This window comes from Myxine glutinosa, chromosome 14, assembly GCF_964187855.1.
Source record: "Myxine glutinosa chromosome 14, kmMyxGlut1.1, whole genome shotgun sequence".
NCBI lineage: Eukaryota > Metazoa > Chordata > Myxini > Myxiniformes > Myxinidae > Myxine > Myxine glutinosa.
The window spans coordinates 18,844,094-18,856,824 of record NC_136274.1 but is presented as its reverse complement, the minus strand read 5'-3'; the positions used below and the strand labels follow the sequence as shown (position 1 = coordinate 18,856,824).

The following is a 12,731-nucleotide window of genomic DNA, read 5'->3' as shown; positions in this document are numbered from 1 at the left end:
TGAAGTTTTTTACCCACTTCAATATTGTGTTTCGAGACGGAACGGCGCCACGTCGACCAACATTGAAGTGAGTACGAAATCTGCACTGTGTTAGCACCACCGAACTACCCGTTTGAATAAACGTCTCAACAACAAAGACGCGATGTTCAATCGTCCGCAGCTCCATGGCTACTGAAATGGCGCCTAACAACGAGTAACCAACAGCCATCACGCATGCGCTAGACCCCCCACTTGCATTGTTATACCCAATTCAAACATGAATTACATTTTTAAAATGTCTTTGTTACAGTGTATTAAATGGTATTATGTAGTCTTTAAAAAAAAAAATAATTGAAATTCGACTAAAAATAACTGTGTATGAGTTTTCTGAAAATCGTCACACCTCCCAGCCGGACCCTGTATATACACACACATATATATATATTGTTATGAATTTGGTAATGCAACATCTAGAGCTAGGTAGATCTGAATAGGTAGGTATTCGGCTGTCGTGACAGGGACTCTACATGTAATAAGTTCTTGATGTTTAGGCGTTTGTCGGGGTAAGATGTATGATTGTGGATCTACCTGGAGATTCGAGTGTTAAATAGTGAGGGATTAAAGGTAACGCCCCTGTGAGTATCACCTAGTAATCAAACCTTTGTCCTTTATGGCACTGCAAACCACATAAACATTAGTTAGGTCCTGAGTTGAGTTCGTGGCAAACGCAGACGCAGGCAGGCACCAGAGAGTTGAGTCGCAAGTCACACGGAGTTAGTTCGCCAGTTGGAGTTGGAGAGGACACGCCATTTCGGGCAGTCGCAGTCGAGTTCGAGCTTGGCAGTGAGCAATTGAGAAGCGAGTTGGAAGGACGAGACGTGCAGTCACACCTGCGTTCTCTCCGGTCCTGTCTTCGTGCTTTGTGTGGGGATCGACCTCGTGTGAAGCTGCTGGCTTGCGTTGGGTGCTTTGGAGCGTGGTGCACGGACCTGGTGGGCGGCGAGAGGATCGGAGCCTGGTGGAGCAAGGCCTCGTCACTCGTGGGTGCATCGGGGCCGAGCGGTGCCGGGGTGGACGGCAAACAATACAAGACGACAAAGACAGATAAGCCGAGCTCCTTGTGTACATTTTACAAGACGTGTTATTTTCGTAATTAATCTCCCTCGTTTGTGTTTGCTGTCTGTCGTGTGGGGACGTCCCGATTAGAGTTATTAGATTTACCGGCGGGCTTTTTCACTGGCTTTACTTTTCCTAATAAACCCTTATATTACTTTTTGTACATAATATCTGAACGCAGTTTTCCTGGGTGTTTGATTTTAATAGATAAGGTTGCGGAGCCTTCGCTGCATCCCGCCATTCCGCGCGTTGGTGTTGAACTTGAGTCCGCCATTGAGTGTTCGCCTCGGGAGTTAAAGTCTCGCAAATCGGTCATCCGTAACTGTGGTGTTAACCACGGTTACGCGACAAGTGGTGTCAGGAGTGGGATTTGAACCCGTCGGACAAATTTTTTGTCCGCGGCGAGACATCGACACGGTCGGACAAATTTTTTTGTCCGCGGGGAGACATCGACACGGTCGGGCGTACATTGCGCCCGACGTTCGAACGCAAAATTTTTATAGTCGAGGCGGAGAAATTTGATAATCAATTGGGCAAACGGAGCGCGATATCGCGTCTTCGTCAAATTTAAATTGTGTTTCAGGAATTATTAAAATAAATACGCGCGCGGGGAACGACCTTCCGAAAAGCGGATGTCGGAGGTCGACGAGATGGAAGTACGCAGCGAGGCCTCCGTCAGCGTCGGGAGTGAGCCGGAAATAGGGGAATTAGATGCAGAGGTGAGCCTTGGAACCTCCCTCGTCCCGAGCACCAACTTATCCCCCTCCCCCACCGGGGAGTCGGGAGTAGTAGGAACGGCCCCGACAACCGACCAGATGTTGGGTCAATTGCTTCGAAAAATGGAAGAAATGAAAAGTGGGATGGAAAATAAAATTGAAGGGATGGAAAATAAAATGGAGTCCCAGGGGAAGGAATGTAGGGAAGGAATGAAGGGAATGAGTGATCGATTGGAGGAACAAATGGGAGAAATGAAAAGTGGGTTGGAAAATAAAATGGAGTCCCAGGGGAAGGAATGGAGGAATGAAATAAAGGAAAGGAATGAACAATTGGAAGGAAAAATTGGGGAAATGGCACAGCAGCTGGGGGAACGAATTGATGGCATAGAAGGGAGAGTGCAAAACCAAATTACGGACAGACTGGGGAAATTTGAGGGTAAAGTAGAAACTCAAATGGGGGCACAGGAGAAGCCAAAGGTGGCAAAAATTGAATCGGAACGGGGGGAAGCTAGATTGGGAACAGGAGAGAGTACGGCCCATGCAGATGTGCACGGGGCTCAGGAGCCGGGAATGGCAAAATTGGGAATTGCACAGGGAATGGCAATTTTTTTTTTTTTTTGTATACAAGGTCGAGGCTCGTGAAAGAGCGAAATTGAAGTAAATAGGGAGACTGCAGGTGCAGAGGTGGATGGGGAATGTCCACAGGTGGATGGGGAATGTGTACAGGTAGATGGGGAATGCCTGCAGGTAAACGTGGAGTGTCCACAGGTGAGCGGGGAAGGAAATTTGGAATGTGAGAGTTGTAATGGGGAATGTTTCCCACATTCTGGCCTGGTTGTTTATCGGGACCGTGTGGATGTCACAACACCCCAACCGGGGGATGAATTTGGAATTGTGCAGCACCAGGGCGGTGGTGCGGAGCAAGAGGGGGTAGAGTTTTTGGGGGTCCGTGCAATGGAGCCGGACCAGGTATTTATTGGGGATATTGATCAAAGCCTGGCGGGGCCAGGAATGATTTGTAATGATGAGGATGATTTGATCCAGCGGCTGGAGACCTGTGACAGTCCCATGGAGGTAGAGCTTGTTCAGGCCCAAAGGAGTCTGGGGGAAGAGGTGAGTTGGTCCAAGGAGGTGGTTGGAATGACCGAGGGGACGCTCACTGTACACTGCTATTTGGAAACAGAGGCTCCAAAATTGGACAACCAGTTGGGGGAGTGTGTTGGCTCCGGGCTGGATTTGGATCTTGGAGGATCGGGAGATAGAGCTTCTGGAGATTGGTCCCTGTAGGGAATTTGGATCAACTGCAGGGAGGGGCAGAACAACCGGTGGTAGAGGTTGTTCCCTGCAGCTGCGGGTTGGCAATGGGAATGAAAATTTGTAAAATAAAATGTAAAATAAAATTACAATGGGAAATTGATTTGGAGCAGCCATGGTGGGGATTGGTCCCCGGGCTGCGGGATTTGGACATGGAGAGGTCATGGGTGATGGCCTCGGGCAAAAGTTGCCCCTTTCAAAATTTGGGTATGCCGGCCAGCTGGGGGGCTGTGATGGCGAGATTTGGACGTGGGGTCCAGCCTTGGGTGTCGAGGTACGACCTGGGTCCCACGGGGGGTCTGGTGGAGTGTGGCGTCCCTTGTCCGTCGGGGCGCCGTCCGAGCTGGTGGCTCGGGCCGGCAGGGTCACCGGACCCTGGTGGGGGTTAAGACCTCCAGGGAGGTCCGAGGTGGTTTCTCAAGCCTGGGATGGCAAATATTGAGGACCACTAGGGGGAGGTGTTGTGGGTCGCGCTTTGGTGGTGGCACCGCAGATGGCCAGGTTGGGACTGATGTGGTGACCACCCGGGCATGCGGCCTGACACCCTCTCCCTGAGACTTTGGGACAACTGGCATGTGATGACCTGCCATGCCGTGTTGGTCGATGGACGCGGGTCAAACCGAATGGACAGGGATGGAGATAGCCTGCCGGACAACCATTGGGGCATCTGTGGAACGTGATGGTGTGAGTGACCTTCCACAGATGCTCCGTTGTGATTTATGGACTCTCGGGTTGGGAAGAGAGCCATGGGGATGTGAATCGGGAGATGTGTAACGAGCCGAGCATATGGGCCATGCTCGGCTGGCATGTGTATGGCAAAGCATCCTTCTTTGGTGAGGTGAGTGAAATGTGACAAATGGTTGGCATGGGTAATCTGTGGGTTAGATGCAAATTTAAGGGTGGATTTTGAAATGCCATGGTGGACACTGTACAGTGACGCCATTATTGATCCAGGTGTGTAGACCAAAGTGTTGGAGGCTGTGATGAAATTAATAGGGTAGCAAGACACAGCTTTCAACTGGTTGCGGGGGCAACTGTGCTGATATTTGGGACGCGGGATGATGGGGATGTAGTTGTGTAGCCTGAGGGTCAACGTGGTGCTGTGCGTGTCCGAGGTGTGTGGACCATGTCTTCTGGGTGGGTCTCCTGGTGGAGCATGGCTGTTGACTGGACCTTGGTGTGGTCAAGTGTGGGTGAGCACTGGGGGGCTGCAGTTCTGTAGTCGGACTGGGGGATGATGGGGAGGTGCAGGGGACGTGGCTGTAGGGATGCCACGCACTGCGACCGTGCCCCCCAGGGCCGAGGTTGTGTGTGCGGTAGTGTGTGTTGTGGCAGCAAGTGCTCACCACATTGGCCAGCTGGGGCTGCTGCAGCTGTGTTCCTCGCAGGGGGGCCGAAGGATGGATGGTGGGTCGCACCCTTATGGACACTCATGGGCCATGTTGGCGTTTTGACTGCTCACCTTGTCCCGGTGACCCTTGCACGGTAGAGGTGCAGAGCTGTCGTGGCCATAGGTAGTTGTGTAGTGATGATCACCGTTGGATGCGGATCCACATACCTGCCAGTGTAGTGGGGACAAAAGAGAAATTTGGAAGGATTTGGTAGGCCCAATGTGAAATTTTGGGAATTGTATGGGTGGATTGCACTTTGAACCTGACCAACCTGCAACTACCTGAACTTGAGGTGAGTGTTTTGAGGAGTACTGTCCCAGGCTTCAGGATTTGCTTTGGGAAATTGGGGACATGTAAATTGGAGTTGGGAGGCGGGTGAGAGTGATGACATGGCCGGTGAGGGGATGGAATGGGAGCCACAGTGTCTTGTGGGTGGCGTATGTTTTTGTATTGTGGTTACGTGTTTTGATGTGGTCGTGAGAGTGGAACCTGGAGAGTGTGTGATGATTATTGGAGATAATGAGGGGTGATAATTGTGCTTTTGGAAATGTGCTTTTGGGAAGATGTGATGGTTTAAATGTGAACTGGGGGAATTTCACATGTAGCAGGCCATGGCAAGCCTTGTAACACCTTTTACACCATCTATGGAATTGTACTGAATTGTGCTGAGTTGTGTGGAGAATTGAATGGCAGTGGGGGAGGAAGTGTGTTTTGGGGTCTTGTGGGTGGGGAAGGTGTGTGTGTCCGCAGGTACAGAGCAAGCTCTGAGGAGCGATGCCTGCGGGCCCCCCTCTGCGGCAATTACCCCTGGCAGCCGGTGGTAACTGGAAATTGGAGCTCGTCGGTGGAGGGTCTGGTTGGGCGCCGCGGGGTGAGGAAGTCCCCCGGTGACCCGTGTTGCTGCGCGAAAGCAGGAGGCAAAGGAGCCTGGTGTGTGTGGAGACCCTCACCGGCGAGGTAACGGCGGAAAGGGGCTGTTGGGCTGTCATGGGGCCAAGAGGTAAAGGGGGGGGGGGGGGCAATGAATTTGTAAGTCGGTTGACTTGTTTTTGGGACTGCGGGCACCACAGCCTGATGCGCCCCCACCATCTTTTGTGCGGTACCTCCCCGCTGCCTAGTTGAGGAATGCACACACACGTGAATGACATCAATGCCATGGTCCTGCAGGGGGTGTATTGGGAATAAGTGCTTTGTTGATTTTTGCAATGCCTTGATGACCTATGGAATGAGAATGAGTGGTTAAGGGGTCTGTGTTGCATGAATGTGGGCGAAATCCACCGAGCCGTGTCACTCACCTGTAACATCTGGACAGGGCCCGTGGAAATTTAGTGGGATGCATTGGGGATGGCCCCGCAGGTAAGGTTGAGTCTTGTGGCATCCACCGGGGGATGCGGTCTGTAGACCGGGGTATGTACAAAGGTTAGAGTTTTGAGTTTTGGAAAGATGGTTAAGTTTTGTGGTTAAGTTAGTGTTGTGTGTTGTTGTTTCCTCCCTCCACAGGAACAACGAAGAAAATGTACATACTTGCATGATGGTTAAGGGGTTCAGCATGTTAAGGAAGTGTAGGTAGGTAGTCCGACTCACTTCCCACAGCCCTTCCTGATTTATTTCATAGGTTAATTGAGTGTGTGACAGTAAGTGTTAAGGCTGGAATGGTAGCCCTGCGGTGAACCTTGCAGGAGCTACGGTTCCAGGGGGGGGGGCTGTGTTATGAATTTGGTAATGCAACATCTAGAGCTAGGTAGATCTGAATAGGTAGGTATTCGGCTGTCGTGACAGGGACTCTACATGTAATAAGTTCTTGATGTTTAGGCGTTTGTCGGGGTAAGATGTATGATTGTGGATCGACCTGGAGATTCGAGTGTTAAATAGTGAGGGATTAAAGGTAACGCCCCTGTGAGTATCACCTAGTAATCAAACCTTTGTCCTTTATGGCACTGCAAACCACATAAACATTAGTTAGGTCCTTAGCGCAACATTAAATAATTCCCTTTCCCTGACAAGGACTTCGTATTAAATTGACAGGAAACCAGGTCAAAAACACCGCCATAATTGGCCGCCACCGTGTACACCTCCAAAGGCCTACAAACCTGGCCGGCACGTGTTATGCCGTGACCGCAGGGTCGCGTAACGGGGGAGATGTCAGGAGTCGCGGGAGGCTTTGATTGGCTGAGGAGTGCGCCAATGTGACGTCATCGGCGACCAATATAGGCGACGGTCGGACGCCATTTCAGGAGTTGAGTTGAGTTCGTGGCAAACGCAGACGCAGGCAGGCACCAGAGAGTTGAGTCGCAAGTCACACGGAGTTAGTTCGCCAGTTGGAGTTGGAGAGGACACGCCATTTCGGGCAGTCGCAGTCGAGTTCGAGCTTGGCAGTGAGCAATTGAGAAGCGAGTTGGAAGGACGAGACGTGCAGTCACACCTGCGTTCTCTCCGGTCCTGTCTTCGTGCTTTGTGTGGGGATCGACCTCGTGTGAAGCTGCTGGCTTGCGTTGGGTGCTTTGGAGCGTGGTGCACGGACCTGGTGGGCGGCGAGAGGATCGGAGCCTGGTGGAGCAAGGCCTCGTCACTCGTGGGTGCATCGGGGCCGAGCGGTGCCGGGGTGGACGGCAAACAATACAAGACGACAAAGACAGATAAGCCGAGCTCCTTGTGTACATTTTACAAGACGTGTTATTTTCGTAATTAATCTCCCTCGTTTGTGTTTGCTGTCTGTCGTGTGGGGACGTCCCGATTAGAGTTATTAGATTTACCGGCGGGCTTTTTCACTGGCTTTACTTTTCCTAATAAACCCTTATATTACTTTTTGTACATAATATCTGAACGCAGTTTTCCTGGGTGTTTGATTTTAATAGATAAGGTTGCGGAGCCTTCGCTGCGTCCCGCCATTCCGCGCGTTGGTGTTGAACTTGAGTCCGCCATTGAGTGTTCGCCTCGGGAGTTAAAGTCTCGCAAATCGGTCATCCGTAACTGTGGTGTTAACCACGGTTACGCGACAATATGTATATACAGTATATATATATATATATCCTGTATATATATCAGGAAAAATACATTGGTAATGGTTCATGTATCTCAAAGTTAACCTGTTTAATCATTACTATCAATTAATTTAAATGTGAACGAGCAGAAATCACTCACTCGTAGAAAAACAATTAAAACCTCTTTCATAAGCAGTGGAGATAAGAAAAGTGTATAACCTAGAGAGAGAGACCGTCTACAACATCACACACACACACACACACACACACACACACACACACACACACACACACACACACACACACACACACACACACACACACACACACACACACACACACACACACACACACACACACACACACACGCCGACACCCGCTCCTGTCCCTTTACGAATCGGTTAAAAGAGTGCTATTGTGATTATCTCATTCGTAGAATGTTTTGAATGCCCCTCATACATGAATAACTTAACATAGAGGACAATTGATTGATCTGATTGTTTTATTTCCAACTCAACCTGGAAAATACGCTTTAAAAATACAATCATATTCATTAAAGAGGCATTTGGTGAGATGCATTATCCAGGTACTCCTCCAGAGTTGTGGGGATAGAGATCTTCTGTAGGTTGTTCCTGGCTTTCGAGATTAAGTTCATTGCTCCTTGTCACAGCAGAAACTGTTGGTTCAATGGACTTCACCAGACGCTGCGAATCATTAGCAATAGGGTCACAGAAAGATCATTCAGAAACGTTTGGCCAAGTACATTCAAGTGGCAGCACTACTGTTACATTGTAATCTATAATAAATTAAAGGCAATGTGTGCGTGTCTTCCATAACTGCAAAACTATGAAATCTAGCAGCCGAAACTGCATGCATATTGAGCGAACTCTAAGGGAGTACATGAATGAAAACTGGATGTTTGGGTGTGTTTAAACACGCTAAAGATAATTTAGTGGATGCTTATCACAACTAGATGGTATTCATAGAATACTTATGCTGCGCAGTCAACTTGGTGCTAGCCAACCCTTTTTTTATTGAAGGGTTTTTTTTCTTTGATAGCCAGGGTTATGGCTGGTAGTTTGGATAGTTTGAAGGGTTATGGTTGCCAGATCATGTGAGAGATGACATCATAAATTTACATTCTCTAATATAATTGTGTAGATCACACTCAAAAAAATCTCAAACTGATCAGACTAAGTGTTGTCCCTGTCGAATTATGACATCATAATTAAGGCATGAACAACGTCATCGTTAACAACACTTATTCCCCATGTGGAGTTCTTTACAATGATCCACGTTTCAATTTTTTCCATGGAATGGTTTTGGAAATAGACATGCAACGTTTTTCGGTTTTTCCAAGATGGCGCCTATACCACGTGATGTATGACATCATAATTATGATTTAAAAAATTGTACAGGAGGAGGTGCTCCTCTGGTCAAAATTTAGTGTCCATCGGACTAACAGTTGCAGAGAATTTTTTTTGTCGTACTTGTCAAATTATGACATCATAATGAAGGCACCGTTGGCATCATCATTAACATATATTATTCCCCGTGGGAAGTACTTGACAATGAGCTTTGTTTAACTTTTTCCATTGAGTGGTTTCGGAGATATGGAGGCATAACGTTTTTCCAAGATGGTGTCCGTACCAAATGGTCTATGACGTCATAATTATGAAAAAAAATTCTCCAGGCACGCAATTTTACCAAATCGTAAAATTTTGTGTCAATCGGACCAACGGTTTCCGAGAAAATGAATTTTAAAAATGCAGACACGCACGTATAGACGCTACCGAATGCTAACCCTGCTTTTCACCTTGCGAGCGCAGGGTAAAAAAAACAAAATAAGCTTTGACACCAAAATGGCGATGTGCCATGTTGCTCAGCCCTCCGTCAGATTGCTGGGTTATTTTTGTTTCGGCCAAGTCAAACGTGCCTTGCCTTGAAAACAGCATCTACTCTCACAAACTAATTGAAGTATATTGTCGTGTTCCTGGCAATTAGAACTGTCCAAGGAAACGGATTGCCGAGCAAGCTGTTTACTCCGAGGGGTTCAGTCAAAATTATAGTGGAGGATACTCGTGGGGGCAAGAGGGGGGGGGGGGAACCGGATCACTGCCTTACCTTCACGGATCCCACCGGCACTCTTCACCCTGTAATAATTAATGCGAACTGACTCAGGATTTGCTGTACAAAAATAAATGCTGGCTTCATCTATCTATAATTCCATTAATCTCTGTGTGTATGTGTGTTTGTATGTGTGTATGTGTGTATGTGTGTATGTTTGTCTGTGACCGCTGTTTCTCGACAACCACGGGTCCGATATACTTGAAACTTGCCAGGTATATTGCTGGGGACCCGAGGATGTGCCTTTTCAAGGTTTCATATTAATCGGACAATTACTTACCGAGCTATGTCCAAAAAACGATTCAACCAATCAGAGAGCAGCGAGCTATCGCGTGTGCCGAACGTGGCGAACACACTCTGCCTCGGATGGCACATTTGAGAGCGTATTAATTTATTTCACGTTTGCAAACTATGTTGGCGCTATGTTGGCGTTAAACTATGTTTTAAAACTAATAATAAAACTAATAAAAACGAATTTGCGATTCATCGTAACTGCGATATACGACCTTCCGGACAGTGAGGACTGCACTTCCGGCATCCAATCACAGAACGCGTTATTGCGTAGGCGTGGCCGATGTGAGAGCGAGCTGATGCTGAGCCCAGCGCGTGCGCCATTACGGTACGTAATTCGATTTCTTCCGGAGAAAATAATAATTTCTCGATAGAGGGGGGATATAAATAGAGGGGGGGACCCCGGGGGGATTGTCACTGTACTCGCAAGCCGTTCGCCGTTCGCTTTGGCGTTGCGAATGGACCAAAACATTTCATGGACCAAACCATTTCATGTAAAGCGTTCGCCGTTCGCTTTGGCGTTGCGAATGGACCAAAACATTTCATGGACCAAACCATTTCATGTAAATAGAGGGGGGGATATAATTTTAGATATAGATATAGTACGGGCATGCCCTAGTTAAAAGAAATGCCGGTAACAAAGAAATGCACGATAACTAAATTCCTAATTCGGAGTGCTCCCACAAACAGACTCGAAAAGAGACGAAGGATAAAATAACTCGAAAATAAATGTGTGATTATTTAGTGGCACTTAGCTCAACTTGGCCGGGGTTTCTCGTCAAGAATCGTCCAGGCCCCCCCTCTACAATCCGGATGTGGCTCTGATGTTGGCAGGAAAAAGGCCGAACTGTGCGTCCCTTTACTCTGGGCCTCACACGCGAAGCGAACAGGAGTTTTCACACAGCTCATTGTTCTTGCTTGGGGGGAAACCGCAGCTCTCCTTACGCAGCTCTTCCGCCTCATGACCACCAGCCCGATGCCAGAACACGTCCGCTCACGATGAAGCCTCCCTGTGCAGAGAGCAAAGCACAACCGTCCAATATCGCTTTTGGAATGACAAGGTGCAAGAGGGAACGTTAGCTCTCAATGCCCAGACACCAGAGAGAAAAAAGATGTCGGCCGTTCCAAGTCCTTTTTATGTGCCACTCTCTCGTCATCTCCCGCTGTCCCTATCTCATCCAACCAGTGCGTGCCACCTCTACCAGTGCTTGTCAATCAAAGCCCCGACCAATCACTGCTCTTCGGGGCGTGGCTCTTGGCCTTGCCTGTCCTGTGTCCTCACCACGTCGGGGTAATCAGCGGTAGTGCTTGATGCATGACTTCCGGTTAGTTTTTATTTAATTAGTGAGCTTAATTAGTGTGTTTAGATGCGGGATTCTGGCTAAGTGTGTAGTGCGGTGTCATAAGGAACGCAGGCATAGATAACAGAGGTAACTAGAACGGGCACTCGGTAGAGCGCATACCTTCGCCGCAGCTACTTTTGTTGCCAAAATAAAATTTTTGAGGTTGAAATGATCGCGGGAGATTGCGTTATAGTGATGACGTCCTGGATGGACATCTTCTTCTTCAGTCGCGCATAACTTTGAGTGAAATACGATCGAGTTAAAAATAGTCAGAATTTGAGCAAATCTGTTTCATTCGTTTGTTAATATGCCTCATCTATTGTCAAATCTGCAATTATAATTTTTTTTGAGGTTGAAATGATCGTGGGAGATCGCGTTATAGTGATGACGTCCTGGATGGACATCTTCTTCTTCAGTCGCTCATAACTTTGAGTGAAATACGATCGAGTTAAAAATAGTCAGAATTTGAGCAAATCTGTTTCCCAAAATCTAATCAAATGTGTCCCGTATAATAACCAATCATCCCACCAAATTTCATGCAATTCGGTTGAATAATTTTTGAGTTATGCGATTAACATACACACACACAGACATACAAATAAATACACAGCGATCAAAACATAACCTTCCGCTTTTGCGAAGGTAATGACACACAGGGGATTAATTACCCCTAATCCCTCGCTAATTAACACAAGAGCTACCCTCCTTATGGCCACACGTAACACTTAATCCGAACACCCAGAGCTGACTTATTTACATCAAGATGGCTACACGACATTCGGAGCATATTACCTACACATTCTACCTGTACTAAAGTAATCATTGCCTACCCCCTACAAATGTAACAATATAATAAAAATCTTGGTTCAGGTTGTAGGATCAGATCTCGAGGACTAAATAATGCGAAAATATAGAGTGAAATCTGTAAAAAAATTTACTAACTTTTTTACTTTTACTAACTTAATTTTATTACTAACCGATTTTTATAACTAACTGTTTATCTTATAACTCAGCTTTAAGCAGGGTTGTCCTTTCTCCTCCATATTGCCAAAGCATTAAACTTAATTTTTTCTACTGTTCCAACAATTATATCAAGAGAAGAAAAGATTAAGAAATGTGCCCAAAGTACAACTTTATTGAGTGCAACAAAAAAAAATCACCAGCAGGATCGCTATGAAGGCTGCCACAGCCATGCCTGGGTACTACTTGGAGGAAATATCCAGAGTTAGGAAGAAAAAATAAATCAAATTCACAAATTTGATTCTAGTTCCACTCCCATCTCCTCTCTTGTTCCCTCCACTTCCCTGCTCCTCTCCACCCTCCCTCATCCCTTCAAGGCCTCATCATCTCCCCCATCCCCTCCTTTCTCTCCCCTCTCACCTGCTCTCTCTCCCTCCCCCTCTCTTAATATTCCCTTCAGATAAGTGAATCTCCATTGCCCAGCAATGCCAGGTACCTTTGCTGGTAATAGAT

At 47.5% G+C, this 12,731-nt stretch overlaps 1 protein-coding gene across 10 annotated transcripts in view; it reads left to right on the top strand.

Moving 5' to 3' along the window:
- The window catches only part of LOC137439459 (multidrug and toxin extrusion protein 1-like), a 649,989-nt gene that overhangs the window by 80,250 nt on the left and 557,008 nt on the right, over positions 1-12,731 (top strand). The window lies entirely within an intron of this gene.